This window comes from Anoplolepis gracilipes, chromosome 9, assembly GCF_047496725.1.
Source record: "Anoplolepis gracilipes chromosome 9, ASM4749672v1, whole genome shotgun sequence".
NCBI lineage: Eukaryota > Metazoa > Arthropoda > Insecta > Hymenoptera > Formicidae > Anoplolepis > Anoplolepis gracilipes.
This window is the reverse complement of record NC_132978.1, coordinates 11,185,542-11,194,095: the sequence shown is the minus strand read 5'-3', so window position 1 is coordinate 11,194,095 and position 8,554 is coordinate 11,185,542. Positions and strand designations below refer to the sequence as shown.

The 8,554-nt window shown below is 33.5% G+C and overlaps 4 non-coding genes across 4 annotated transcripts; 2 read left to right on the top strand and 2 right to left on the bottom strand.

Moving 5' to 3' along the window:
- Window positions 1-309: 309 nt before the first annotated feature.
- Window positions 310-394, top strand: Trnal-uaa (transfer RNA leucine (anticodon UAA)). Its single transcript has one exon. It is a non-coding gene; the product is annotated as a tRNA-Leu (tRNA).
- Window positions 395-6,201: 5,807 nt separating this feature from the next.
- Window positions 6,202-6,273, bottom strand: Trnaa-ugc (transfer RNA alanine (anticodon UGC)). The gene has a single exon. It is a non-coding gene; the product is annotated as a tRNA-Ala (tRNA).
- Window positions 6,274-6,580: 307 nt separating this feature from the next.
- Trnaq-cug (transfer RNA glutamine (anticodon CUG)) lies at window positions 6,581-6,652 on the top strand. The gene has a single exon. It is a non-coding gene; the product is annotated as a tRNA-Gln (tRNA).
- A 544-nt stretch (window positions 6,653-7,196) lies between these two features.
- Trnal-uag (transfer RNA leucine (anticodon UAG)) lies at window positions 7,197-7,276 on the bottom strand. Its single transcript has one exon. It is a non-coding gene; the product is annotated as a tRNA-Leu (tRNA).
- Window positions 7,277-8,554: the final 1,278 nt, after the last annotated feature.

The window sequence follows — 8,554 nt, the reverse complement described above, 5'->3', positions numbered from 1 at the left end:
AAAATACGAGGCAAACTTATCATGTCGAAGTATTATATATATATCCTATCGTTTATTAATAATTAATATGCGTTTATTAAATTGCTATGTTCCCACAGTTAGGTATTCAATATTATTCAATGTTATAAAAAAAAAAATATTAAACCAAGAAATGAAATAATTTTCCGTTGTTTAATGCAATCAAAATAAACGAAACCAATTAAACAATTTTATTTCATGAATCACGAAATAAAATTTATTGTTATTATGCTATAAATATTAATTCATTAGTAGGTTATCTATCAATATTTTCATTCGCCTTTCATCGAAGCTAGGTTGGCCGAGCGGTCTAAGGCGCCAGACTTAAGATCTGGTTCCCATTCTGGGAGCGTGGGTTCGAACCCCACACTTAGCAAAATTTTTTGATCTGCCCATAATTATCGTAATTTATCTATAATTATAAAATAAATAATACTGAAACTTGATTTCTTCAATTTTTAGTAATATAATTTTTTATATGCATAATTAAAATTCAAAATATAGTAAATGTATGTATATATCTTCATTTTTAAAATGGTACAAAATTTGTTTATTACATTTAGATTTATAATTTATAATTTATTATTAATTATACTTTAAACATATTTTTAAAATATTTCATTTTTACACAAGGAGACGAATAACGAGAGCTTTAACGTAGTCGGATTCGAGATGACTCTCCGTCTCAAGATTAATGGTAGTGATAATTGCGTCGAGTATAAATGACTTGATGAATAGTCATAGACAATTAGAGAACGCAAGATAAACTGGTGCAATTCTCATGCGGTCTCAATTCTACTTGCTAACCTTACAATGAAACTAATAGCAATCTCAGAGAAGTTGACTTTCATTAGTCAAATACCATGTACTATAAGCGTATTATGTACGCTTCTAAAACTTAACACGTATTAATCATAAATACTGCATATGTTTTATACATGAAATTATATATATATATATATAGAGAGAGAGAGAGAGAGAGAGAGAAAGTTAAATCTCGTAAAAAATTAATATATATATGCAAACGTAAAGTTGAATGAAATCTCATATGCGTGCAAAAGTAGATGCTTTAAAAAAGAAATTCACTTTTCTTATGCAAAATCCAGCGTTTTTATTTAGCGCTCTTGAATTTGAACGTTAATTTTTTGAATCTAATCAGCGTATCGAAAGGAAAAACGACCGATTAAATGGGATTAGTCAAACGACAGGAGACGCGGACCCTTTTCCCAAAAGGCCGGGACTTGACACCGTAAAAATGTCCACCCTACACTATAGGGGAATCTTTCAAAGAGAAAGAGAAAGAGAGAAAGATAAAGAAAGAATGAAAATCGCGCATTGAGGTGCCTGTCACAACAATTTCGCTGAAAAAGCACAACACGTCGACATAATGTCGGGATACAACTTGTAATTTCATTCCGCCGCATCTGCTGTCATTCTCACGTTACCCCGCAAACTTCTCGACTTCGTTCGAGGGTACGAGAGGCGTCTCGTACCACAAAAAAAATAGAAAAGATGGGACGAACGTATTTCAGGCAACCCTTACGCACAGGGTACACAACAGAGGTTCCCTGCTGTTTAAGATTGTTACTCCTGCCGATCGGGTTTCAAGGTCGAAATATCATAAAAAGGAAAAAGGGAAAACTAAAAAAACATAGGTAAAATACGAAAGAAGATAAAATATTAGGTAAAACATTCTTTTTCTATTATTTTGAAAAAATAATATTCTGCTTTACTGAGAATCTATAATATTTTATCTTTATTGAATATTTTTTTTGGCATGTTATTGTTTAACAGTAAATAAAAACTTGTAATCTGATCGTACAATTGCATATAATTTTTAAAATTATGATAAGTATTAAATATGCGTATTTTACATAAAAAAATATAAAGTATCAATAAATATTTTATTTTATTCATATGTAATTAATAACGTTGATACAAATTATTGTATAAAATCAAATATTTATAGTCTTCCTTTCTCTCTCTCTCTCTCTCTCTCTCTCTTAATTTCTGAGTTTATATTGTTACTGCACTTTTTATCATGATTCGATATATGGAAAACGAAGCATGAAAATAAAAAAATTCAGAATTAGGCTCGAGAAAAATACTTTCCGACGGTTCAATCTATCCCTGGCAATTGTGAAAGGAAAATCGTATTTCTAATGCTCAGGCGTCGCGTGCTTGGCGTTCCATGAAATCGTATTACTACGCGCGGAATAAGGAATATTAAATTATTCTTTTTTCATCCAGACTATCATCTCGTATTACCATCACCTTAAATCGCGGCTTAAAAATGTAATTTTATCGTAAGCACACTGGGTGTTCATATTTAATCTCGTATTCTCGTGTATCCCCGCGCAAAATTATTTCGCATTAATTACAACGAAGCTCTTTGTTACCAAGTTTTGAAACCGAGCCAACAATTTTCAGACATTAAGAGAACGAGACAAAAATTAATCAGGCGTCTCTGAAACCATAAATAACGATTGGAGGCAGACGGGGCAGCGAGTATACGTACACCCAGACAATGGATGACAAATTGTGTGAAAGCAAAACAAACTATGGACTAGATTGAGCTGGCTGGTTCGGTGGCTTTGCCACTGTCATCAATATAGCTGCGCGGGACATAATCTGGCGATAGCAACGTCGGCCAAGAAAAATGAACTTTTTCGCCAGTGTCCACAGTCCTTTCGTCCGAATTGCCCATTCTACTGCAAGTTATATTCCCACTCTCATTCGTCCCTTATAATAATCTCCAACTCGAATCTATCTATTGGTATTATAGTAGATTTGTTTTTTCTCGAAGTTTTTATTAGTTTTATATAAAATATTATTTTTATGAATAAAAACAATATTTAAGTATCGCAATCTATCTTCTATATTTTCTAGTTACAAAGTGAAAAACTGCAGAGCTCATTAAAGAAATTGCATAATAATAATTTATGCTGATTATACAATGGAGTGTAAGAGCGTATATGATTAAATAAACAACTCCATATGTTTACATCTCGTTCATGACAAGGTAAAACGCATTCAAGATTAAATTCTCTACTCAGAATATCCCGAGGCGAGGTATAGATCATCGTATAAGGTTATCAGCGACTACGCTGTGTAGACGTAAACAAGGGACGCGGGAGGGTTACAGCAAAAGTCGCTTTGTACCAGGGGTAAGATCGGATCGAGGCCGCACGAGGAAAGGAGCGAAGCAAGTCTTAACGTAGCAGGACACCGTCGTAGCGATCGTAAATGTTTAATATCGTGATTAAAGGCGCTGGCGCCTCTCATTATTATTTCAGTCTGGAGGACATTTCGCTCGGTCGCTTCTCTCCGCCGCCTCGCGTCGCCGCGTTCCTTTTCAATTCTCACTTTCCTCCGTCGGCTTAAAAATCCCCGCGAAAATTAGCCGCCTAAATATTTAAAACACCCCACCGTCGACCATGCCGTCTCTAGGAAGCGCAGCCGACGAAGGAGAAATGAAGAAAGCCGGGAATACAAAAACCGTCTGCTGCCAGCAGCAGCAGTATTATTATCTGCGACATGGAAACAGGCGTGATCTTTATCTTTCGCTCTGCAGATATCTTTATTCATCGCACCTCGTCACCTCCCACCTGCAATTCGTGTCATTGAACATCCACCACATTTTTTGTTCAACATTTCCCATAAGTTTAACTTCTTGTAATTTATTCTAGGCTTGAATGTTACAAAATTATTTAAGTCGACTGATGTTGATTGATTGTTAATTTCGATTGGAGAGATTGATATTTAACAAGTTTTCAAATAAGAACTCATTTTCATAAATCATGATATTTCCTGGATCAAGTGTATATTTCTATATAATTACTACATAATAATTAATCGCGATATCATAAATTTTTCGATATCTCATTAATGAGAAATATTTATTTAATATTTACGTAAAATATCGCCTGTTAATTCGTGTAATATATTTCGGTTCGCGAATGATCGCGAAAAAGGAATCCTCCGAGGGAATCAAAATTCATCTATGACGCATTTCATGTAGCTGGACGGAAAAAGTCGCGGACAACTTATTTCTTCGTTGTCGATTGCCCGTAAAACGTCCGTCGAAAAGAACGGGGGCGCGGCGCCGCTGACAATTGGACATTTACATTCAGCCGGAAGTTTCGTCGCTTGTAACGCGGAAAGAATCCGCGATGGTACTGACAGAAGGGGGGGGGGTGACAGGGGTGCCGGCACTTTTATGTCGCGTCGCATCCACATTCGGACAGCGCGAACGCTCTTGTGCGCGAAAGGATATTCGTAAATAAAATTTTCGGCGAGGGTGACAAAATGGTCATACGCTCCAGTGCTGACCCTAACCGGGGAGGGGGGTCAAAATTCGATATCTATGCGCGACGAGATTTTTTTTTATGCTGTTTTCACATAGTTACGCTCTTCCTCGGGGACAAAATAGATACCCGAGATTGCCGGACAGGATATTATAACGGTTCAGTGACAGGGGATCCGTGGACGAACTCTCTCTTTCTCTCTCTCTCTCTTATTTTCCCCTTCGGGGAGAATACTTCGAATACCGCAGGTTTAAGGCGACTCTATTAGATCTCGCCGAATATCTCCGATATCGCGCGCGTATACATATATCCAATTTATACGGTCCCTCCGTGCGAGATTTCGTTTTCAAAGATTTACACGTGGCATCAGTTTCAGATATTTTAGAAATCGCTAGTAAAGGTGTCATACAAACCTCAAATTAAATATGCATGTTAAGAAATAATTGCAAAAAAATTATCTGTTGTGACATATAAGTTACTCGTGTGTTACAATATGAATTCTTTACAAATTGATAACGACACGAGCAATTGATAACGACGAGTAGCAATTACAATGATAATAATTTATTGAAATAACTTTTACAGTAATATAAAAATAATCTCATTATTTACAATAGTTAATATATAAATACAAGCTTATATTAATATATAATCATACATAAATTAGAGAACATAAAGTTTATATAATTTTTAGTCTCATGATAAAATGTAAACATTATTTATTAAGCATCGCAGTTCTATTAATAATTATACTTCTAAAGAATTATTGTTGAAAAACTATTTACTTCAAATATTTTTACACAGAAATGATTGTAAGCGAGAATAATTCGGTGTGATCCACTTTCCCATATTATAAATATGTTTCAAATAGAACAAGCAAAGGAAAATATGTCGCACGATGCTTACTTAGGCAAACTTATATTTTTATCGTATCATCGGACTGTCATATACGCTTACGATCAATCAAGGTTGTTATCTATGAGCGTTTCTTGCCTCTCGTACGACTCATCGGCGCGCGATTACGTTAGAGAGAGAGCCGTACTCTGCCTTATTGCGTCGTTTTTCCAGCGATGATTAATTCCCACGTGCGATTCATCGTCGTTACATTCATCCCTTGCGCGCGCGCGCGGGAAGAAAAAAAGAAAAGGAAATCCTGTCACAGTATATTTCGCACGATTATTCCCGGGTATATTCGATGGAGATAGACATAACGTATCTCTACCCGTATGATGACGACGGCAATTCAAATGATAGCATCTTTCTCCCGCGTCGACAAGGGGCCCATGGATATACACACAGGCCAACTTTTGCATATGACGAATCGAAGACTATTACCATTCAATCTCTTTGCTCGGTTTCATTTGCATGCCATCGTCTCCCCTGTCGCGCTTTACATACGGCCACGGCCGTCGGTTGACATTCTAAATACACGCGATTTTTTTATCGCATGACGGACGAGCATGCGTGGCTGTTCGCGCAAACCGAATCGATAAAGAGCGTGATAATCAAGACAAATAATGTAAAGAGATTATGAACGTAGATTTCAATATAAACTATGAAAATGATATACATATACATATATATATATACATATATTTATATATGTATATAAATAATTCTACCTTGGAAAAAATTCTCATAATAAGAAATAATCTTTTATAATATTCAGATACGTTCTCATGTGCATATAAAAAATTAAAGTTCAAAATAATCGTGCATAAACGGGAATGTAGCAGCTCTATAAATTCAAAAAAAAATCATTTACTTTAAAAATTATACTCATCATCGCCTCGCACAAAAAAAATTACAAGATTCGAGCAAGTAATACACATATATGCAATAATATATTGTTTAAACGATCAAATAGCAAAATAATTGGAGATGCCGGGGATCGAACCCGGGGCCTTTCACATGCAAAGCGAACGCTCTACCACTGAGCTACATCCCCGTTTTTTAATATCCTCTGATTAACACGAGAGTAGCAATCCACTTTATATAGAACATAATTCCTTACTATTTGATATAATAAAAATTATTCTAAGATAATTACAGAAAATATTAAACGTTAGTAATAAATAATTAATATGAATATCGCAAAGTAAACTGAAGAACAACACAAATCTATGCTTTGAAAAGCGAAAAGTTAAACGTTATCGTTATCTCATGAGATGTTTAGATGATTCTAATATAATTGTACTGTAAATGACCTAGGTCAAGGTGCCATTTTAACCTTCTGACCAATAAGGATTTTTGAAGGTCCCATGGTGTAATGGTTAGCACTCTGGACTCTGAATCCAGCGATCCGAGTTCAAATCTCGGTGGGACCTTAACTTTTGGTATTTTGTGCTTTTTGATTTCATATATATTATTAATAGAGCTATAGTTCTTAATAAAATAATGCACATTTTAAACATTTTAGTATAATGAGACTAAAAATTGTATAAACTTTGTGTTCAAAATTATATACATGATTATATAATTGACATAAGCTTATGTTTATTAACTATTATAAATGATGAAATAATTTATATTGCGGTATAGATTTTAGCTCTATAAGTTATTGCAATGAAAGTAGCTTTGCTACTTTTGCATCGTTATCTTATCAAATTATAAAAAAAATCGATATTATCTACACATGAGTAATTTATGTCACAACATATTAATTTTTTTTGCAATTCTGGCTTGACATATGTATGTCCACGTTACGATTATCGATTCCTCCAGCGATATTGATGTAAATTATTACGATGAATTAAAGTTAAATATTTTATGCGATAAATTAACTTATTTCGAGTGCGCTACATTAGTGATCCATAATTTTGATTCTCTAGATAATAATTACCTATGCCGAAAATTGCAAAAAAAAGTATTTGACAGCGGTGGGATTCGAACCCACGCCCTTACGGACTGGTGCCTAAAACCAGCGCCTTAGACCGCTCGGCCACGCTGCCTTCGGAAGAGTGCTCGCATAACTACGTATAAATTCTGTTTATCCCATGATAAATACTATTAATTTAACATTAATCAAAGTATAATTGTAAATAAATTAAGAATTGTTAAAGATGAGTTTAAAAATAAAGATACGCGCGCGCGTTGCATATAAAACAATGTTTATGTATTTAATTAGAAGGCTTAACAAATTCTTTATTAATCAATAAAGTAATTCACACATGTATTAATAGACAGTTTCAAATGTTAAATAGACTGACATTACTTTTATAATCAAAATAATTGCTTCTTTAAAATCAATCAAAAAAACTTATTCTATGTTTTGATTATATAATTGACATAAACTTGTGTTTATTAACTGTTATAAATAATGAAATAATTTATATTACAGTAAAGATTAGATCTATAAATATATATTATTGCAATGAAAGTAACTTTGCTACTTTCGCGTCTATTAATTTTTCATGAGTAAACTTCTCAAGCGATTTATTAAATTGTGTAATGATATTAAGTGAAATAGCTAATACATTTAATACAAATATTCTATAAGTGTAAAAGCCATGCATTTTTAATATATCGTTTCGTATTCTCCCACAGCACATGTTATCGCTCTGGCCTTGATTACGTCATGCATTACATACATATCTCACGTAGCGCGTGCTGTCTGACATCTATTCTCGCAGTCAGCATTGTATATACATATACGTATAATCATATACGTAGTTAAGATACCGTTCGGTTATATATATCCTTATGCGTGATAACAATGAGTTGTTAGTAGAAATTAATCAAGCGTCTTTGTAATTAATATGATACTTTTAAAATAAAACACTTTAAATTTCATACATAATACAGAAAATCAAAAGTTTTTGTCACTAAGAATTAAAATACATATTTTCTCTCATAATTTATTAACAATTTTTTTTTCTAAAATAAAGTTATATATTTAACAATAATTAAAAAACTAATAGGCCAACTAACGAGCAAATTTAACTATTCATTAAAATAATATTTATTATTGTTCTGAATTATTACATAAACGTTTCGGCTGTACGCAGCCTTCCTCAATATAATTACGAACGCAAGGCAAATACAATAATTCATGTGACGAGCATTATAATCCCATCCTTATTATAAAACATTGCATATAAAAGGGCTTTTTGAGCATCCATAGTAGTTTATAACCACAACAAAATAAGAGCAAGTTTAATTAAAATTTCGAACTGTACGATTAATTATTGCAACGTCGTTAGTCTAACGTAAAGTACAATGTTTTACAT